The sequence below is a fragment of the Hippocampus guttulatus genome, chromosome 9 (genome assembly GCF_054856545.1).
Source record: "Hippocampus guttulatus isolate MCC_2025c chromosome 9, RoL_Hgut_1.0, whole genome shotgun sequence".
NCBI classification, from domain to species: domain Eukaryota; kingdom Metazoa; phylum Chordata; class Actinopteri; order Syngnathiformes; family Syngnathidae; genus Hippocampus; species Hippocampus guttulatus.
In genome coordinates, this window is record NC_141269.1 from 12,891,024 (window position 1) to 12,914,441 (window position 23,418).

Below are 23,418 nucleotides of genomic sequence, written 5' to 3' on the forward strand. Positions count from 1 at the left end.
AGCAATGATTTGGCAGAGAATTCGCAGCGGTTGGGGATGAGCTGTCAGATGCTCTGCTGAGCTAATGATCAGCGGTAGATGTTTTGGGAATTGAGAGTATCTGATTCGGGACGTTTTAAAAATGTGTTTGTGTAAAGCTGCCTGTAATTATTTATTCTTTAAGCCTGACTTCGTATGACCGACGGGATACACCCGATTAGGTAACAGTTGTTGCTTTTTCAGTGACATGCTTTTGTCACTCATTCACGACAGGATGCTGAAAGCCAGTCATGAGAATGACCAATTCGTCCAAGATGATACAGTTCGAATGTCAATTAGCCTCCTTACAAATTTTAATGCCATTTTCATTTTATAGTGGGCACCTGTGGCTGAAATGTACAGTATCTACAGGCATTTTCGCCTAATATTCATGTTTGCTTTTCATTGTCACACACACTCACACCCACACACACACACACGCACACTTTGGCCACTGAAAGTTGGGGCCGAGAGTCACCACTCAATATACTGATTGAACGGCTTGGATGCACTCTTCCCTTCTCAAGTGTATTTCTTCACTGCCAATAAACATCTCACAGGGACTTTACACTGCAGGCTCTTTGGCTCATTGTCACATTCACGCGGATTGCACCCATGTATGGTGTTTTTCATTGACAACCTTCATATTGCTGCGATGATCATTTGCATCTTGTTGAACAAACGGACAGCAGTCCTTCGATTCGACCCTTGAGAGTCCATCTGAAATGGCGTATTAATACAAGAATACCAAAGATATTTTGTGCCAATAAAAATGCCTCACCCGTTTGGAAAATGTAGGAAAAGACAGATTGGATTTGCAGCTCCTGTCTGGTTGGCATACATCTTATCGCAGCAATGTCAAATATGCCAGATCTACTTCGGTCACTGCAATATCTTTAGCAGCTTGTCCCTTGCAGTCCATAATCACAGAGCGTCTGCGAGTCCTTGGTTTCACTTTTCAGGCAGCAATCTGTCATCCATTGTAATATCTGACAAGGAAAGAGGAAAAAAAGAGGGATCCCATTGGTATGAAAAAGAGAAAAAAACCTTTCATGCATCTGTATGAAACTTGTCATTCTTTCAACCAAGTGAACTTCTGTGTAAAACTACCAGACCCAATTTTCGGTCCATGCGGCCTGCACGGGCTGATGTTGACATAATGGCTCGCCTGTATTATCATCATATCACGTCTGACACCCACAACCATGGCACAATGTTTCATGTGTTACCTAAAAAGAACTATCTTGTGGCCAGAGAAAACAAGTACTACTCAATTGTCGAATGTGGATCTGTTATATAAATGTACATTATTGCTGATGCAGAATGTATGGATTTGACCTTAAATGGTGTCTCAGTGCAGTGACCGTGGCTTCTTTTAGCATTTGCAAAAATGTTGCTTATTTTCATGAGGGCATCCAAAGCTGTCTTCTCTGAATGTCATTCGACTCAAATAATGGAAGATAATCACCGATTTTTGAGGGTAGTCCTTCTGATTCCAATCTTCTGAATGGCTTCTTTTGTGATGATTTTGTTTCATACACAAGTGTTTCTTAGCTATTCTGTGTACCCTGCTCTATTATCTTGGCTTGTCTCTGTATTATATTTTCCACAATAATGTGATTTTTTTTTTTTGTCATGAATCTACCTCTATTTTAGACACTTCAAAAAATAAGGTTCTAAATGCAGCTATTACTGTCGTGGTAAAGGTAGTTATGTTTGCTTTTAGCATCATCAAAAGAGCTACAGCCTGTATTTTTCTCCCAACTAAAACAGTTCCCTGGTATCTTAATCGCATGTACGTGACACGCTTTCATGAAAAATGCCTCAAAGTACAAGAATTACAGAACACTTCACACTCTAGTTTTGTCCTGCTGAAATTAGTCTGTTTTGAGGTGACAGTCCTGTCTCATGCAAATGACCAATTACTACCTTAGCCCATCCACTGTTCCGGTAGGCCAATGGCAAACCAATTTTTAGCTAACACTAATTTGCACATCCAACAAAACCCACTCCAGCTCTACGTACCTTTTGACCTTTGACATAGTATCTCACACAGTGTGTGGTCCACTCATGGCTTGACAATGGCAGACATACAAAATGGCTCATGGATACATTTTAAGAAATAGGCAGATAACAAAAACAAAACGTGGTCTTTGAATTTAAGTGGGTAGGTCATCGAGACAACCAACTATTGACAAAGTAACAATTGAAAGGTAAATTACCCATAAAGTACCCACTTTAATGACTGTGTTGGACTGTAGAAAGAACCCAAGTAGGTACTGTATATAAAAATGTTAAAAATATATAAATAAAACCAATTCAGTAATTTGTTTTGGAGAAAACTTGCTTGTTTTGCTGTGCTAACAGACATTGTGACCATGAATATCATTAATTTATAATGTAAAGGTTTTCCAACTTAAATTACTGGATTAATCCAAAAGAAAATTGTTCTTTTCTTTAAAAAAAATTTTTTTACAGCGTTTTCTTTATGTAAGCACTTGTCATAGCTCCTAATTAGCTGATATCGTAGGAGGACTGGGGCTTTAGCTGTCAATTGTATAATTGAGATAGCAGCCATAAACGTAAGACGCCCATAAAGACATTGTTTCTGTCATTGCGCAGTCTTCTTAATGTCTTACTCAAAGCCACGCGCGCACTTGCAATGAAGTCCAAAAGGAAACGCATTAACCACTGGGTGGCGCTGTGACACTCCCCATATCTTTGCTCTCCTCTTTGTTCTTATTCTTTTTCTTCATGGTTCCAGGCTGTCTTTGACTGTTCTGTTATCAGTCCAATCCTACCAAATGCCTCTCTTTGCTGGAGCTGACTGGGCCAGCCATTGAAACATGTAATTATTTTTGTCACAATGCCATATAGTTGTGGTGTGTGTTTGTTTGTGCTGTATTAGACACATAGAGGTAACACACCTCACTTCTTTTCAACTCCGTTCCAAATAGTCTGCCTCCATTCAATTTCAGAATGATATGATCTCTGCCAGGTGGCATGATGACTAAGCGGTTAGCACAGTCGCCTCACACTTCTGAATGTTGAAGGTTCCAATCCGTGGTCTGGCCTCACCGTATGGAGTTTGCATGTTACCCTGTTGTTTGTGCACCGGGTGCTCCCGTTTCCTCCCGCATGTCTGAAAAGGATGTTGACTAAAGACTGTAAATTGTTCTCAATGTGTGAATGTGAATAGCTGTTTGTCTATTTGTTCTCTGCTTTTGGCTGGTTCACGGTGTACCCACCTTTCACCCAAAGTCAGCTTGGATAGGCTGCAGCTCACCCATGAATGACCTGAATGAAGACATGCAATATACAGTATATTAAATGGATGGATGGAAATAGAGTTCATTGGAAAGACAAGAGATAAAAATGAGCTTTCGAATGTACGTCTGCACAGGCGATACTATTAGACTTGTAATATCAAGGAAAAATGCATTTTACAGACTACATTTTTTTTGGGGGTGGGGGGTGGGTTTGAGCCTCGCAAACATACACACAAACACTTTCTGGAGTAAACCAATAACATTCAAGTGTTGCTATAGCAGCTTTAATACAGAGCATGTCGCCAATATTCACATTTGTTCTTTAACCAGTAACCTGCTGATATACAGTAGTTTAGATTGGTTGCATCCAGATGCAGAAGCGCTTACATTGTCTTTTATGAATTGTGTTTTGAGATTTGGAAGGAAGGCAAGGGATATCGAGGTGACGGTGTTTGAAACGGAACAGTTTGTTATGTTGACCTTTAATCTAGCACAATGTGCTGCTACACTTGTGCTAACACGATACATAATGTGCCAGATTTTGTACACCCACATGGCAGACTTTTCAACAGGTGACAAGGATGGAAAATAGCAACAAATGTGTGAACATTTCTGATACACTTTTTTTTTGTTAGTTATTGTATTACTTGGCAAAACAAGTCTGTTGTTTGTGGTAAACCATTATTATGAGTGGTAAGGATCACTGCACCTGAGCAGAACTATACACTATACTGTACATCTACCAACCATGACATTTAGACCGCTTGCACAATTTAATAGTGTCCCCTCCAAAACCTGTCAAAACTTCCCGCCCAACCCCTATTATCATGTAAGATAATTATACTCCACTTCCAATTAATAGAATTACAACCTCTCTAACAGTAGGCATAGAAATGAGCATTTGTATTTCCGTAATAGCAGAAATATTGATAAACCACTTACATTGGAACACATTCTATTGTGCTTGAAGTCACAATAATAATTGCTCTGCAGATAAACAAGTCAATTTTAGTTGTCAAGTGTGCATATACAAACAAGACATACTGCACAGATGAGACATAAATGCACAGAAAGTGTTTCTTTCTTCTGACTTTTATTGGCATTACTCTGATTAGTGTTTGCCGAATGTGTTCAGTGAAGCCAATATCTCAGTTTTTGGATGCACTGGAGAAAAGGAATTTGTCTCTGCTTTCATGCAAATGTAGTGTTTGTAGACACCTCTGTCATCTGACTCGTACTGCCGCAATGTGCCCTGCAAGGCGAGAGAGTCTGACATATGGCGACGCGAGGCCCGTCCTCCCTCCTTGGGGACGACAGCAACCTTGCATCTTTCTTCTCATGTCTTCTCGCATCACAGACCTTCAGACGTTGCATGATCTTCAGGGTTCACTTACGATGAAACTCTTTCTAAGATATTCGCTATTTGCAGGCACTCCCAGGTAACAGCATACCAAGCACAGCATTGTTGTGCTTGATGGGTTCAATTTCGTGTACGTTTCCCCCGTCCAATGCTATCACTGGTTGCTTTAGCCTTCCCAACACAATCTATGCCCACCTGCTGTAAATGCCCCATCTTAGATATTTCATGTTTCAATTGGTCTAGAAAATGGGCTCCCATTTTTTAGCATGCTGCGTGGAACACCGACCAGGAGATTGTTTTCCAGTATTTTCCCCTGGCTGATGGATCTGAGCTGAGAAGGTGAGAGTGATCAATGAGTGGTTGTGGGCCCTACTGGATACCGAGAGCCAGAAGTGACCCTTGTTTTCCTTCCAGCAGGAAAAGCTCTTCAGGCTCTCAGTCATATTAAGATGCTCTTCTATACCGGATTCTGACTGCTCACAGGATAGTTATACCATGTGACTCCTTCGGGAAGTCTGTCAAGAGTTTGCTGTGATATTCTCGCTTGCAATACGCAGTCCTCAGTCTCCATTCAAAATGTATATATGGTGTTTTTTTTTTGTAATGGAGTCACAGTCAGCTCAGTTTGAATAAATATTTTATAGTTTGTGTAATACAGTTTGCTCTCCAAACTCCGTTGCATTTACAGAGTTCGGAGATAGTTTGGAAAATAGAGCGACAGACAAAGAGAAGCGAACGTGATGAAAGATTTAGGAGAGGGAGAAGGATAAGTAAGAGGATGGAGATAGCAAGGAAGTGGAGGATTTCTCCTTTGTGGGAACGCTTTGATTTGATAACTCCTAATAAGTTAAGCTAAACCTATCTAACATTATTTCAGACACACTGGGTTTGCTTAGCAAGAACAGAATCTTTATTTGTTTATTTTGGTTCAAATGTGAGGGGTTGATAGTGTGCCCAAGAATGTCACTAGGAAAGGCAAACATTGCTGTACCATAGAACATATAAGCTTGCGCTTGCATTTATATACACGTCAGCATTTTCTGTACCAAGTAAAATTTCCAAGGCTGGAGAGAGGCTGCGCAAAAGAAAATTAATAAGAATCCCTTAACACCAAAAACGGTTGAGAAACTCTTATTTCTGAATAGAAATGACTATATTCTCCCCTATTCTGTACATCGTTGTCCAAGTTACGTAAGCATAGGCAGTGCGCGTTTCCAGGTACCACAAGCACTTTCACTGGCCTATGCCTGCTGAAGCCTATGCCATTTTCAGAAAGTGACAGAAAAACATTATTGGCCCATCCAAACTACCATATCTCACTTCAACTCAACTCAACTTGATTTATAGCGCACTTTATAACAACCATCGCTGCATACAAAGTAGACTGCACGTGGATTCTAAATTTGTCATACAATCACAAAGAAAGTTAAAATAATGAATTAATCACATAAAAACACGAAACAACATAAATCACGAAACATCTCATGCTGAGACTAAAGCCGCAGAATAAAAATGTGTTTTAACGTTTTGCGAGACTGGGCTCGCATAACGTTGAGCAGGAAGTCATTCCAAAGAGCGGGACCCATAATGGAAAAGGCTCTCTACCCCCTCTGACCTTCCGTTTACTCCTCGGTACCTACAATAGCGTCTGGTCAGCTGACCTGAGGCACAGGGCACGTGCATGGGGATGGAGGAGCTTCGAGAGGTAAGTTGGGACGTGCTCATTTAACAATTTAAAAACAAAGAAAATAATATTGAAAAAGAACTTTAAAATGGACAGGGTGACAGTGATGGGAGGCCAGAATTGCACTTATGTGCTCCTCCTACCAGCACCAGTTAGCAGGGGAGCAGCAGCATTTTTGACCAACTGGAGAGACTTGAGGGAGGACTGGCTAGCTTCAAAATAAAATACAATACTGTAATCCAGACGAAATGTAATGGAGGCATGGATCACCGTTTTTTAATTTGTTGTTGTTGTTGTTGTTTTTTTTATAAGATCACTTACATGTTTCCGTTGGACGGTGGAACTTATTTTTAGTGTTCGACATCCCAAGCCCTGATGAGGAAACTCAGGGCAGATGGACAGCATAAAAAATATGTCTATTCAGTGAGTTTATTCCTTGAGAAATGAACCACACTTGGCCCCTTTCAAAACAGCTTAAACCCGTGTAATGCGTCCTTGGGTTTTCAGGGAGCGTTTGCTTACCCATGGTTTCTGTCAAAGCTCATTTCCTCTTGACAGCTGTAATAGTATCATTTGCATGCGTGCAAGCATATGTTTTGCAAAAGAGTATGTGATCCCTGCGGAAGAGCGGATGGATGCAGTTAGGGAGCTGGGTGCCGAGGCCATCTTGCTTAGCCTGCTGCTTCTGCAAACACGGACAAGCATAACTGGCAGGGAAATGATTGCTGGATTAACGATTTCCAGTGAGTTCGGTGATGTTAGTTTGGCAAGCAAAATTGGCCAAATTACACTGTAATTAATCATCTGCAAACGATCCGATTCATTAGACACTAAGAGGTTCATTCGCTCCCACTGTTTTCAAGGGGAAAAAAAAAGCCTGAACACAAAATGCCCAGTATCTTACAGCGGTTGTCCCCAACTCTTTACAATGACAGTAAGTCGATGGACCCTGTGCGTGACTTGTGGGATGTTATTGTGCACCTAAATTTAGGCTTCATCACAACACCATAAATGTGTCATGATTTCATTAAAATTAGAATGTAATGATTTAACACATACAGTAAATATCTGTTTGCGGCCAAGTCCCGGAGGCCCAAATGCTCACTATGGTTCGGCCTGCACTCTACCACAAATGCCAGAAGATTGCTCCCGACACTGCATGTTCTGACGATTTTCACGTTGAGATGAAGGTGTGACAACTTTTTCAAATTCTCTCAAGGCTTTCTATGAATATGATGCTGACAAAGGCAGATTGCAAAACCTTTTTACCCAGGGTACAAAAAGAAGGCAAGAAAGCGGCGTGAAAGCAATGTCAACCATTGCAATTACCATTATGTTATATTCCCATCAAAATCGGTTATCCTGTTTCAGCTCACTGTGGACAAAATGGACGTTAAATGCAACAACATTTCAATGGGAAACCAATAATGTGTGCGTGGACGTGCGTGTGTGTTGAGTACTCACTGCGGAATTTCATTCATTAAAATCACTTGTTGAGCCAATTATGATTAACCTCTATCACTATCCTATTATTGTCTGGTATAGCAATGATTAAAGGGTGATACCGTGGTGGTCAGTGCCACATTGATAGGAATATATCTAGAGAGTATGCTAACTGTAAAAAGAGGGGACACACCTGACTTATAACACACTTTTGACTGGTACTGCATATGAAAAAATGTCAGACTGTCAGATTTGTGACTCCCTGTCGATAGCATAAATCCTCTTTCCAAAAGAATAAAACTTCTCAGCAGTCAGGGCAAGTAACTTTTTTAACTTGACAGCCTTTAATGTTATGTGATTGTATTTGTACAAGACAAGAAAACACTATTTTGCACGCAGACCGCCAAATGTAGGTTTGGTGTCCTAAAGATAAAAACTGTGTACTTGTAGTTATACGCATACTAAATATTTGGACGATTTGACAAACCCTTCTGGCAGAAATCATAATGTCAGTGGCAGAGGCAAATAAAGTGGTGTTTCCATCACCACCATTTTGCCATGCTACTGCTCACTTTGATCATACCTGATCTCGCTTCAATTGGTCCCTTGAGCGGCATTGGTGTGACATTTCTGGAGTGATTACAATGACTACAACTATTTACCAGTGCTAAGTATGACTATTAGAGTCGTGTATGAGTGTAACCCAAATAAATGACCACAGAACAAAGACTCAGTTTGTTGCTTATCAATACAGTCTTCCCCAGTGAGGTAATTGCCACCTCCCCCCGAGCTGCCATCATGGCAGAGTAAACTTCATAATCCCCCTAAATATCAAGGCTCATTTGCTGTGTATTTAGCCAGGTTTGTTGTGGAAGACAAATGAAACCTGACACGCTTGAGAATAAAAATGAACTGTCATTCAAAAGCCATTCACAGGTGCCAGAATGAACACGTTCGCAAAAAACATCAGACAGAATTACATTCAGTCCACGTTAGATAAAATATGAACGAGGAACTTTCGTTCAACGACAGTCAGATTGCGCTGCGCACGGAAATAGGGCCCACAGTGTTGGGGAGACACTGTATTACAAATAAATCATACTACCAATGTAGCAGCCGTGGCAAACTTTTTAGAGTGCTAATGCTAGCTTAACTGCACAGCATTCTCTGTGACTCTTTGTGGCAACGATGCACTTTCATAATTGCATGCCATTGTGAATGGCTGTGTTTGTGAATTGTGCTTATGGAAGTCAGCGAGGCTTTTGTCAGAGACTTGGGAGAGGAGGTGGGTAAATGAAGTGAGGCTACGTTCAAATCTTGCCACAGTTTTAAAACAGCAAACTCCTTTCTTAATTTACCGTACTATAATGGAATATTTGGCACCTTTTAGACAGACCCAAAAAGACATCCCGTACAAAACTGAACCCAACCATACTACTTTGGAGAAGCAGGTCCTTTTGAGTTTGAGCAGCAGAAACTTGACTATTGAAAAGGCCAAAATAAAAAACACATCGATGATGAGCATCTTGGGTGAAATTTCTTTGCAGGTTTCTAACTCACCTGAGGGAAAGGGAAAGTTTCGGCTATTTTCCATGTTTATTTCTGGGTGATGGGGTCTGTCAGCGGCGAGAAAAGCCAACACAGTGTATCTATCTTAGCAAAGCGCCTAATTGGACAGGACCGTGCCAAGTTTGTCGAGGGCAGAGCGCCAATGAAAGCTGAGGCAGGGCTTCGCCCTGCAGCAATACAAATGAAATATGGTGACGGCAGAGAGCTGATGAAGAATTTAGGAGGAGTAAAGTGCTTTGTGCATGAAAGTATAAGTGCGACCGCAAGTTAAGCAACACACTGTGTGTTATTGTTATTCCCTTGCATCTCTTTATATTACAACTAGCTCATTTAGCCACATTGTTTTTTTTTTGCCCCCCCGCCCATGCAGATTACAATTTTCCAGAGTCCTTTCTGCTCACTTGCATTTGTATGTCTTTCACATAGTACCATACGCATGCACTCACTAAGCATTTTAGGTAGTCCTCCAGCTTCCGTGTTGATTGTGACAAACGGCCCCTTCCGCGGCACAAACACCACATAATCAGGGACACCGAGGATCAGCATCTACCCGCTGTCCCGCCATAGGAAATAGGCCACACACCTAATTAGTCATTTACCTCCAAGTTGATGACCAGTTTGATGTACCTGGGAGGAGATGGTGTGCATATTTTTAATGTCCTTCAATTTCCAGTGTTTTGGAAATTAAACAGCCCTAAAAGCTTTGCAGGGTTAATTTCACCCTAAGGTATCAAAACACCTTACCCATTGCGAACATTCGATTGCTTTTCAGAACCTGTAAAGCAGTGGTCACCAACGTTATGCCCGTGGGCACAAGGTAGCCCCAAAAGACAACATGAGTAGTCTGCGGGCTACTTACCATTGAGAGGAAATTGTGAATTTCTCGGCATGCTGTAAGAGTGTAAACACTGGCAGACATTTAATAAAGTCTTGCATATTTTTTTCCTTATTGATTACTGATTATTGTTGAATGATTTTTATTAATAATATTATTAACGGTAATTTGAGCCAATATGTTCTATCAGATGTGTCTCAAACAGGTCGTCCTTCAGATTAATCAAGACTGTACCTAGGAAGTAGTTCTCATTTTCAAAAAGGTTGGTGAAACCTGCTCTAAAGTAATTTTAGAGATTCATTGCTAAATACATGATACATGTTTGAAGATAAATGCAGAAAACATGTGCAAAGACTTTGTCGAATACTCAATTTGTGGCGATTCAGCGTTAAACTGATTTTCAACATTTCAGTTTTCCTGATTTTTGGGGACGTGGATAAAACAATGCCCGGTCACGCACTTGAGCATCCAACATCCACTATACAAAACAGCACAATTGTAAGTTTTTAAGTTACATAATTCCTCAGAATGTCACGATCACATGATTAGAAATTGATCATGGGATTTTTAGCTGATCCAGTTTAAAAGCTCGGTTCCATTATTTTTGGAAAATTCCAAGGTCAAACCTTTACCAAGAGTCAACGGGGAACAATATTTGCTCCCTAGAGCAGAAATTGCATCACTGAAAGAAAAGACAGAGCCGAATGAAACAACTTTACACATCATTACCAATATCCTCTCTATTTACCTGGCCCACTCTATTAACCAGCCGTCACTGAAAGAAACGCAAATGTCATGTTGTCAATGATCCGGCTTGTTATGGACCACAGTCCACAGAATAGTGGTTGAACAGTAACTGCAGCAGGGGTGCCATTTTATTCAATGAATGAAGTAGCAGTGCACAACAAAGAGTCATTTTTAATGTCAGGGTGTAAGGAAGCATTTAGCCATTTCAAAACAAGAATCTAAACAAGGAATTATGTTTTGTAGGAGCGATTGTGTTTACAGTGTACAATAGCTATTCCATGCATCAATGACGCCACATGGGTGTCGTTCTTTTTATGCATTTGTTCATTTGTCTTGCTGCTACTCAATGTGTCAAACGTGTAGCTTCAAGTCTTCCCGGTTACAAGCGATATTTGCTGACTGGGCACTGTTAAGCTGCTTGAAGCTGTCCTGTGAGCAGGAGATCACACAGTTCTTAGCTCTCAGAACATGTCTTGTTATTGTGTTGTGTTTTTTTCAGTTATCTGGGCCCTCAGAGTGAGGATTTGCAGGCTGTGGGAAAGCGTTTTTGCCAACGTTTTGGATATCTTTAAAGGACAAACCTTTACTTTGAAGACCTCTAGTGGAAGATATGCATACAACTCGATAAGAAATACATGTTAGGGATGCACTGATACCCCACGCCCCCCAAAAAAAGATGTAAAAATAAAATGTACATCTTTCAGATTCAACCCTCAATTTTCCACCAATTGTTGTTTTGAACAATTTTGCATTCAATACAGTGAAACTCCTCTAGAACGAAACCTACATGGGCGAAAATACCCCCTTATGTGAAAAAATCTTCATGCATTAACACAATTCCCATTCTCCTGCCCCCCATACGACGAAACCCCCCCCTGTTGCGTTATACGAAATGATTTTCTCTGCTCCAGCCTCGCGAAGACATGCACTACAACGAAGTCTTATCCAACAGCGACCTCTACTGCTTCGTTCTAAAAAAGGCAACAGCAACCACCACACTGGTTTACATAGTGAAAGATGTTTATTTCGGTCACAGCTGCGAGTTTCCTGGACTCAACATACTCATAGCTGCTCTGCCATTGGCTTACCGAGCATCATCCTGGCCTCCGATTGGCCAAGAGGGACCTCACTGTCTATGTGTGTAGATACTGAAGCTAGATCCGTAGCATCCGATTAGCTGCTCACAGTTAATTGCTTATGGCTCGCCGGACATTCAAATAAATGAACGTTTCCTCGAATGCTTTACTTGTTATCATGCTAAAAACACCCACGGGACGCTTCGTAGTCCTCGATGGCCATAGTTAGCTCTCGAAGGCTAAAAACCTTACGCTAACTGGAGCGCTTCTCTCTCATTAGCGCTCCAGTTGGCGTAAGGTTTTTAGCCTTCGAGAGCTAACTATGGCCATCGAGGACTACGAAGCGTCCCGTGGCTGGCTTAAAAGTTCGTTGCGTGCCAGGAAGTATTTGTTATTGTTAGATTCAGATGAGGATGGACGTTGCATTGCTAAAATGGCTACAAAACGGATCATTGGATGTCAAGCAGCTAAGACAAGAAGAGCTCTGATGCTGGAAGAGAGGTTAAAAGTGATCAAAATGAAAGACGGAGCAAGCAAAATAAAAGACATTATCCAAGAAATTTATGTAAGTGAAAATGAATGCTGATCGTAAATTTCACAATTTCTTTCCCTTTTTTTCTTTCTACACTGACAATATGAAGTGTCAAATAAGTGTGTGCTCATAATTATGCACTATTGGAATAAAAATAGAGTACACATACAGTATGTTTGTGTGTGTGAGCGTGTGTGTGTGTGTGTGTGCTTGATCTGAGATCAAATTTGCTACAGTGAAAACCCCCTGTTGTGAAAAAGTTCTTGCTGCAAACATGATTTCGTTGTAGAGGAGTTTCACTGTAGGTATTCTGTGCATTTCACCACTGCTCTAGACATGCAACTGAATTTTATTACAGGATGTCTTTCTGTGTAAAAAAAAAAAAAAAGAAAGTTGAAGTAAAGTTATTGATTATGAGAAAGATTTTAGGGAGCCTTTGCCCTTGATAACTTGATAACAGGCTTGAGAATACAGGTATGCGATCCTATGAGAGCCCTGCATTTCTCGTGAACTCATGACTACTCATTGATATGATTGGCCAGGAATTTGGAGGAACATCAAATACTCATCCAATCACCTTTCAGAAAACAAAATATTCATCTGGCACGTAAGGTTCTCCTGTTTCATGTCATGATTTTGTCCGTAGCTGAATGTATCATCTATTAGGTATGGAAAGAGGTTTATGGGAGGAAAAACAGGCTGTTGTTTTAAGATCCAGACTGGATTGTAGGAAGTGAAGAAGTTGTCTGATGGATAGATTGAGAGCACTTTCTATTGCTTTGGCACTTCTCCAGAGAGTAAATGGTAAAGGTTGAAGGTCTTACTTTCCTCATGCTCCTGTCAGCTTTTTATACCTGTACCCTCTGGGAATGGGCAACAAACGTGATGGACCTCCTTCCTGAAATCTCATAGCGTGTTGCAGTTCATGCGGTTATGCAGGTGCTAACTGCCTTTCGTCGAAAGAAATATATGCCCTCAAGAAGGGAAATTGGAATTGGTTCAAGGTCTGCTGCAGCAGGGATTGTGGTCGATCTTCAGCGAGACGTTATTTGCCTATCTTAAGAGTCTGTCCAGATGGTGAAGCTGCATGTGTACTTCAATCACTGCTTTCCTCAGTAGCACCGAGTGAGGAGAGCTATTAAGCGTTGTCGGCAGCCAGGGGTCATTGAGTCCAATTTCAGATTTTTTGGGGGGGAGGGGGAATTCATTAGTTTACTAGATGTTTGCTTCTGATGCTGACTCACGAATTTTTGTCACTCGCCTTGGTTTCGGTCTGCACTGTCTTGCGAAACCCCTTCCACGCCGGTGGGCCAGCGCGTCGACCTCACGGTGCAGAGGTCGGGGTGCGATCCCGGCTACGGCCTTCCTGTGTGGAGTTTGCAGGTTTTTCCTGGGCCTGGGTGGGTTTTCTTCGGGTACTCCGGTTTCGTCCCACATTCCAAAAACATGCATGGCAGGCTGATTGAACACTCTAAATTATCCTGCGGTGTGAGTGTGAGTGTGAGTGCGGATGGTTGTTCGTCTCTGTGTGCCCTGCGATTGGGTGGCAACTGGTTCAGGGTGTCCCTCGCCTACTGCCCGAAGACGGGTGGGATCGGCTCCAGCACCCCCCGCGACCCCTGTGAGGATAAAGCAGATCGGAAAATGGATGGATGGATGGATGGTTGTAGTCTATGCTGTAGTCTTACTGGCAGCCATCAACCTGACCAAAGTCAGCGCCAAATAAATAAATAATTACATCCACATTGTGCTGCAACTGTGCTCTCATGATAAATCACAATTTTATGCTACAACATAAATGTTTGTTGGGTTTGCATACGTCAACTTGATACAACAAAGACTTGCAGTGGCTCTTGGTTACTACACTGAATAAGATTTGTTTCTAAGGTTTGCGCCGTAGTCGGATGCTGGTTCACAAATGCATTTGGCTACGTAAAGAGATTTAAAAATGTTTTGATGGTTCTGCACAGTTCATGTATAAGGAGTATTTCTACATGTTTTACATATTTCCAAGTCATCTCAAATGTGCACTGCTGTGGGGGCGGGGGAGACACGGTGGGGACAGACCAGTTGCTCCCTTCTTTGCTTCTTCAAAGTTGTGAAGAGTAACAGTGTGGATATTTGACTTGAATTTCATCTCACTTAAAACATAGTACAAAGTGGATATTAGTGATGATAGTAACATTTCTGACACGTAGACGGTGCATTAGTGACACGCGTAAATGATCTGCCGTCATCTCTACAATGAGGCGTGATCCTCTCATTACCCCAAAACATTTGTACCTCCTCCCGCCTCGCTATTTCATCAATCTCTTCAATCTGGGTAAATTAATATTTAGGAACTGAAGTTCAGTGCACTACAGATTGTTTAATTTAAATGAAGAAAATGTTTGAAATCCTTCCAAACTCTGTCCGAGAGACTTGCCTCAGGTTGTGAGAGGTTAATTTGCTACAGTTACTGTGGTCATGCTTTTTATTGTTTATCTGTTAATGTTTGAAAGAGATACTTTTAGCAAAGGAAATCTACAAAACCCACTTGTCTCAGACTGTAAATGTACTCAGCAGCAGACTACAGAGTTAAAACATGATCATGTTGTATATACCTTATATGCTCACCTGTAATGTGACGTATGTAGAGGCACCGGTTGTTGACTTGACCTGACATGTACCTGTAAAACTGAGAATTCAATTTATTCTTGTCAATAACTGTATTCATGTTGTTGAAATGTGTCCTTTTTTTGGAAGTGATATTTATGTACAATTACTTGGCCATTCTATTCATTTCATTGTCTTTTGAAAATTGCTTGGAACAACAAAGAAATCCAAATTATTTGATATAAAGCTTTTTTTTTACAGTAGTGAAAATAACTTTTATTTTAAAATAATTCAATTATTAACTTTTTTTGTTCCCAACACTGATGAGGGAGGATACATTTTGTATTACTCTAAAAGGAAGTGATGAAAAAATTGGTTAAGAGCGGTATCAAGTGTATAAACGTATATATTAGTGTTGTTAAATGTGTGTGTGTGTGTGTGTGTGTGTGTGTCCATGTGTGTGGGGGAGTTATAATTCCAAGAAAATTAGCTTCGACTGAAGCTCTACAGAGGATCACAAGTTGATTAAGCTCCTGGTGTATTCATTTAATTGGACCAAAATAAACAATTTTCTCTGTTGAGATAAAGACAACCAAGTGAAGACACAATTACTTGCATGTTGATGCAGTTTCAACTTGCCTGCCAGACACAGAATTGATATTCAAGTCAGATCTAGGGGCAGGAGCCCCAACAGACAGCAGTGTAGTTTTGCTACAACCATTTATTTTAGTGAGACATTTTCTCCAAAGCCTTCACCTGGAAGTTGCATAATTTGTACAGGAGTTGCAAATGGAAGTGTGCCCCCGCCCCACCCCACATAAAATTTAAAAACTATTATTACTTATGGGTACATGCTGGACTGGTCGCCAGCCAATCACAGGGCACATATAGACAACCGTCTTAGTCACATTGTGTAAATTAATTAGCCTGTAAAAATAATCCTACAATGCACATGCTTGATTTTGCAATGTAGGAGGAAGCTGGAGTAGCTGTAGAAAAACTACGCAAGCACGGTAAGAACACGCAAACTGTACACTGTAGATTCAAACCTTGAACCTTGGAAGTGTCAGATAGACATTTTAACTACTCGTCCACCATGCTTCCCTCTCGTCATAGAAATGAAAGCCTTTGTGTGCACATACTGTCAGAGTTTAACATCAGTAAGAGGAATGAATCTGTCGTATTCGCATATTTTATTTTAATTTTTTGAAAAATGTCCTTCATCGTAAAATGACCTTCCAGCTTGAGCCTTCCTGGCAACAGTTTTGTTTGCACACTCAATGGAATTCAACACCCATCTGCTCATCAGATGGTCAGATTCAAGAAGCTGCCATTTCTAATCAGCTTCGACATCCAGCAGCTTCTCCAAGGACGCTGAAGGCAATTATTGTAAAAGGCAATACTTGACATTTAACTCCACATTGCCCGCTCACTTTTCATGAGCCAGTCAATCGCTGACATTCAAAGCAGGCTCAGGTGGCTGGATACTGTCATCTCACTCAGACTCAGACCGTCAGCTTCCATCAATGGCCCAAACCTGTGGCAGTAAGTTCAGCTCCACTTGCCACAGGGCTTGTGATGTCAGGCTAAAAGGTTGGGTTGATCCCCGATAGATTCCAAATGCAATTACTGGACTGACCTCAGGAATTAAAGTCTCACTATCTCCCTAAATGGGACACAATTATGCAAACCCTGCATGTTCTATTCATTGTTGTGGGTTTCAGAAGAGGAACCTTGCCATGTGGCGAGGTTATTAACACTCAACAAGCTGCAGGGAAATGACCAAGCCCACATCTGTGATTACACTCTGCAAAAACAAACAAACAAACAAACAAAAAAAACCCACTACACCCATGTAGAATCATAAGCATTCGCGAACTTGAGGTTTTGCTTTGTGATGAGCATCAGTTTGGAAATCTGAATGTTTCGTATATCGTAGCGGAAACTAGGGCTGTGCGATATGGCTAAAATGTAAGATATTAATATTTTTGATAGATACCTAAAAAAATATATTACTAATGGGTTCAGTGAAAACTGCATTTTTTAAAAGATAAAAAAAATCAATCCAAAAGGATGTGGAATGCTTTTTTAAAAAATGTCTTTTAAATCCTTTTTTTTTTTTAAATTAGGACTTACTGACAGCCATCAACATGACTAAAGTCAACTATAAATAAATAATTAAATTCACACCGTGCTGCAACTGTGCTCTAATGATAAAATCACAACTTTATGCTACAACAGAAATGTTTGTTGCATTTGCATGTGTGCGTCAACTTCATCGTGTGTGTGTTGTTCTGGACCAATTGTCCATGTTGTCAGGATAGGCACTTCAGGATGTGGATCGATATGTTGTGTGACTTGAAAAAAACAAAAAACATTTAACCACTCACCTCTGCACTTGACGATAGTTGTGTAGGCATTGATACATTGGCGATGTGATGTGTGGACCCCCAGCGATATGAACTGCCAGGATCCCCCTTTGAAGGTCCCCATACAATATGTTTCAGTGTATGAGTTTTCATCAATCCACAAAATGATAGTGGCAGTCAACGAAGACGTACGTTGTGATAGCGCCTCGCTGGTCCATTCAGGCACGCTGCCCGTCATCCAAAACAAAGACAAAGCCTGTTCCCTCGGCAACATTCTGGCACTCTTCCAAGCACTGAAAAAAGAAAATATAATGTGAAACGCATGAAAGCTCACTTCAGAATCAAAGTCAGGAATTCTTTATTCATCCCTGGAGTCGTTCCAGAAACCAAAACAAAGATGCAGACATAATTCCAACATGTTAGGTCGATATTAAGTACCATGAACAAGTATCTGCGCCCTTTCTGATTTATTTTTGTGCAAGTTTGTTACACTCAAATGTTTCCCATTATAAACCAAATATTAGTCAAGGACAACACAAGTAAACGTAAAATGCAGTTTTAGTCATCCACGGAGAAAAAAAAGCACTCCATGGCCCTGTGTGTGTGTGTGGGGGGGGGGTTATATTGACTTCCCTTATGTTTGTCTGATCTTAATGGTTTTTTGATCTTCAATATTAAATTGGTGAAAGTGCAAGAAAATGAGAATTTTCGAAGGGCAAATACTTTTACACAGCACAGTATATGAGACATACCTTCAGCTATTTATTTCAACACATTGTATGGTGCTGTACAGGGATGAATTGTAGCTAATCACCTTTAAAAGTGGCACAAAAAGCTCCTGAAGCTCTCCCTTATAAATAACCGACACTGTGTGAGAGGTGTCACATTTCAAGTGAAGTCCCATTTATTTAAATAGCCCTTAATCAAACAAAAGCCAACACAAAGACAATACGAACATGCACTTGACTGAGGTAACAGCTATGCCATAATATATTACCACCGTCAACATCAACCATTTGTATAGTTGCTCTAAGTCTGTTCGCCCAAACACCTCTTCAACTGTTGATTAATATCAAGTTATCAACAATACCAACCCATTGCATTTACGTTGTTCAAATCAAGCAAGTATATTTGGAAGAAACGGCATTTAAGTGACTTGCAGCTTGGTTGTTGGTGGCAGATGGGCTAATTTGAGTAATTAAAAACCTGCCAATCTACTGGGACTTTCACACGCAACCATCTTTTGGTTTTATGGAAAATGAGCCCCCCCCCCAAAAAAAGAGGAACTGTCCAGTGAACAGCAGTTCTCTCCGTCTGTTAGGGTTATTTTCTCACATTTTACAGTAGATTAATTTCTGGACACAGTCATGTCAGCCAGAGGCAAGATTCTTACAGGCTGGATTAAAAAGAAACCATTTTCTCTTACCAAATGGGATGGAGTGGGGGGTGGGCGGGGGGATTGGGGGGGAGGGAAAGAAAAATCTTTGCGAAATTACTCCTCAGATCCCTGGAATATTTTAATATTTTCTTTTCAGCTAAATGATACCACAAGTGGTATTTTTACAAAACTATTTAATATTCTGTAGGTGAGTAAAATACACTTCAACATTTAACAGTCACAGTCCCTCCTTGTCTGGTACAGTTCCTGTACTCTATTAAAAAGTGTGTGGGGTTGGGGGGGACAAACAAACACTAACCAGAATCCTGTAGTGGCAAAAGCAACACCTCCAACTTGTGGAGCTGGTTGTTGCCATGACCACCTTGAGCCGCACTGGTTTAAGAGAAAGTAGAATTGGCACCACATGTTATAGTTTATCAAGACCACTGAGGAGAGGAGAAAAGCAAAGATGAAGTTTGCACTCATTACTTTGAAATTATGGAACTTGGATTAAATTACGAAATGCATTTTATCATGGGTAACTAGTAACTGCATCAAAATACATTTTTAAAGTAGCCCTCCCAACCTTGAATATTTTAATTCATACTTTTAACAATATATTAATACATAGAGGAGGCAACCCACAGAGCCCAGTCCCTCCGTGTTCCAGGGCCTCCCAATCCCCGTAGAGTAGTTCCGCAGCAGCAGATTAAGTGGACCCCAGCAAACAAAAGGAGTGACTCCGACGATGACTACCATCATCTTCAGCTATGCCTTAGAAAGATTTCTGCGGGTGGAGAAAGGAAAAACCAAGCCGATCTTCTACATCATGAACCACAGGGACACTAAAATACATCCCCTGCACCAGTAGCTTCGTATCCTCAAGAAACAGTACAAGACAGCTACTGATGAGGAGAAGCAACCATTAGCAGAGCTGCAAGACATCCTGCAGAAGAAGCTGATGATCCTCCCCAGAGTAGAGTGGCACCGGAGACGGACACCTACTAATGAGGAGAAGCAACCATTAGCAGAGCTGCAAGACATCCTGCGGAAGAAGCTGATGATCCTCCGCAGAGCAGAGTAGCACCGAAGAGAGAGTGCCAGGAAGTGAGCAGACTTCATTGCCAATACCTTTGGATTCACAAAACAACTGCTTGGGCACAAGGGCAGTGGACGGCTTGAGTGGTCAACAGAGGAAGTGAATCGCTTAATCCAAGACATGTTGACTGATTCCTTGAGAGAGCAAGAACTGGAACCCAACAAAGCTCTCATCAACCTCACTCCCCCAACAACAGAGTACAACCTGAGGGAGCCAAGCCTGAAGGAGGTTGAGGGGACAATCAAGGCAGCTTGTGCAGCATCTACTGGACCTTATTTAGTTTACAAGCGTTCCCCAGAGCATCTCCGGTACCCGTGGAAGATCTTGAGGGGGATTTGGAGAAGGTGAAGAGTTGCTGACCAGTGGAGGTGTGGTGAGGGAGTATGGATGTGTGGATCCCTAAAGAGGAGAACTCAAAAAACATCAAACAGTTTCAGATTGTATCACTACTATCCATTGAAGGGAAGATGGTTTTCAGCATCGTCTTATGAAGACTGAAAGAGTTTCTCTTCAGGAACAACTACGTTGGCCGCTCAGTGAAGAAGGGAGGGATCCCCGTAGTTCCCGGCTGCTTAGGTGTAGTTACACAGCTTATCAGAGAGGCCCGGGAAAACAAAGGCAACCCTTTTGCCTAGTTGCGAGCTACTGTACAGCACAGACTGGCCGAGCTTGCTCTGTACCGCCATCAGTGTTGTGTCCAAGGACCGGCAACCCGAGGCCAAGGCCAAGGACTTGGAAAATTTTCCGGGGCAAGGCCAAGGCCAAGGACTTGAGAAATTTTCCGAGGCCAAGGCCAAGGCCATAGACCAAAGACTTGCCTCCGAGGCCAAGGCCAAGGACCAAGGACTGATTTTGAAACTGAGGCCTAGCCGAGGACATGTATAAAACAATGCTATCATACCACTTGGCAGGTCTTCATGATTTGCAACACCCCTCCATCATAACCCTTTGCACTCCCTAACGCTTGAATGAAGTGTTTTTATTCAAAGAGTAGAACAGTCAGGTTACGTGCTATTTATACTGAGAAAAAAAAATCATATGGTATACATTTATGAATTAATGTTTTAGTGCAGTAGTTTCTTAATATGAAGTAAATCAACACTCAACAGGCATGACATGGCACGGAACACAAGTTGAGAAATGACTTTGCATAGAAGTCAATCACTGACTGCAGAAAAAGCGATAATCTCTCAGTGATAATTTTACAGTTTACCGGCAGCGAGTCCCAGGGACTCGCTGATCAGAAAAGTATGAGTGCCATTAGGGATTGAGAGAGTCCCAAATTTCGAATTCTGAAAGGGTCTACTTATTCAATTGCATATGATAATAACACAAACAACAACATATACATACAATGATAAACAAATGCTGCAAACATTTAAATAATTCAGGAGCAGGCCTGGGGATTTCGGAAATTCATGGTAACCGTTTTTCGGTCCCGTCGGATTACCCAATGGGAAACCACGATAACAAATGTTGGGTTCCGTAAACGTTCATTACGGGAACCCATTTTTCTATTTTGACTGATATTGATAATCAAGAATTCCGAAACTCAAAAGTATAATGTTTCAAGGGTCAATGTTTGAAAACTATGCATTAACAATGAACATTACATCAGCAGCTGTGTACTCCAGGTTTATTCCAAAAAATAAATGGATCAAAAACTGGTGTACTCACGTGGCATCATCAGAGTATTTTTTCCAATCTCACACTGCAAAGATTAATTGACTGGTAATCATTAATACAGGTAAGTATTGATGTGGCTTGACATCCTCTTCCCAAGATGAAGCATGTGTAATCTACGATCAATTTGACGAAAGAATTTAACACACGTCATCATTAGTTCTACCAACAGTTAACATTAGCATTACTACACCTTGTGACGAATGTTTTATTCATAAAGTTACCATGCTACAACCAGTAAATTAGACAATAACCAATACTGTTTCATAATATTTTGCACAGCGATTAGCCTACAAATCTAATGACCAATTTGCCTCGTAATCGTGCCTCGCGCCGTATTTCACTCTCGCATTCTGTGCATACGTCACAGGTGAGTTTAGTGATACGCCCTTTGGACGATTCATACGAAAAATCAGACAAGCATTCCCATTTCTTAAATATCGTAATTAGTAGACCTTGGTGAGTTTTTTTCGCCGCCATCTCAAACTTTCATCCGCGCCATTCCTCATTTTGCGGACTAAAATAACAACCCGCATGCCCACATAACGTCATCTGTTGTGTCCCCCCCCCCCCCCCCCCCCCCCCCAACACTGAAAACAAAACAAAACGAAAGTAAATTAGAAGAAACACACTCACACACCACACCACATCACAAACACACATACAGGCGCAGTGAATTCGCGTGGATCACACAGTCAATTCAAGTGCGGTGACTATTATAATTAAACTATTTTTCGGTACCGTGAAAATGACGCCACAGAAACGACACGCTACTGGTAACGATTGTTACTGTGAAATCCTCAGGCTTGCCGTAGTTTTTTTGTTTGTTTGTTTGTTTTGACTGAGAAATTTCCCTGCGTCCCAAAAACGCACATTGTTTGGAACTGTGCGTCCCGTGAGAAAATTATGCGTCTAGGACGCGGGACACAGAGGTAACGAGATGGCTGAATCTCTAACCATTCTCTGAGTACTACAATTATTACCACTACCACTAATACTACATTAATTAATACCTTCTACTTCACAATAATAATTATAAATAATTAAATCAACCATGATTTTAAACTATGTATTATCAATATTCATTATTCCAAACATGAGAAAGCATTCAGCAAACATAACTTGAATCGAGCAAAAGGACTTCAAATCCCAAGGGCCAAACCCGGAAGTGAACTGCCGACATTATTGACTCCAGCAGTAACGCAAATTACTTGGTTCAAACAAACATTCTAGTGCGACCGCACAAACGTGACGACTGTGCAAAAATAACTAAATAAAAGACACCACTGTTACAGAAAGGCTTTACACGCTATTTAAACTGCCGATCGCGAACGCAACAAACCGTGATTGAAACTAACTGTGATGCCGCTCTTTATACGTTGCGCTAACTGTTACCTGTCAGTGGCAGACCCGCCCCTCTTAAAGCGCCAGAGTTAATCCATCAATATGGGTTTCCTTGGATGGAATTTATTAGATTCCTTCGTCATTTTTGCGGTCCTTATACAAGGGATTCGAGGCTCTAATCCCTCATTGTGTCCGAGGACCGGCAATCCGAGGCCAAGGACAAGGACTTAACTCCCGAGGCCAAGGCCGAGGACCAAGGACCGCCCCTCGGTCCTCGAGCCGGTCCTTGAGGCCAAGGACTGGCTCGAGGAACACATCTCTGACCGCCATCATGTTCCCAGTAAGATCAAGGACCTGACCCTAGATTACTGCAATCAATTCAGGATGAGGGTTACTTCTAAGTCAGAAGCTTGCAGC

General features: G+C 41.3%; 1 long non-coding RNA gene and 1 pseudogene across 1 annotated transcript; one reads left to right on the forward strand and one right to left on the reverse strand.

Annotated features, from left to right (window-relative positions):
- Positions 1 to 12,392: 12,392 nt before the first annotated feature.
- LOC147200402 (uncharacterized) lies at positions 12,393 to 17,829 on the reverse strand. Its single transcript, XR_015101874.1, has 4 exons — positions 17,690 to 17,829; positions 17,519 to 17,605; positions 15,150 to 15,210; positions 12,393 to 14,152 (listed from the first exon to the last, which is right to left on the reverse strand). It is a non-coding gene; the product is annotated as an uncharacterized LOC147200402 (long non-coding RNA).
- A 1,794-nt stretch (positions 17,830 to 19,623) lies between these two features.
- LOC147200403 (uncharacterized) lies at positions 19,624 to 20,609 on the forward strand (annotated as a pseudogene).
- The last annotated feature ends 2,809 nt before the right edge of the window (positions 20,610 to 23,418 follow it).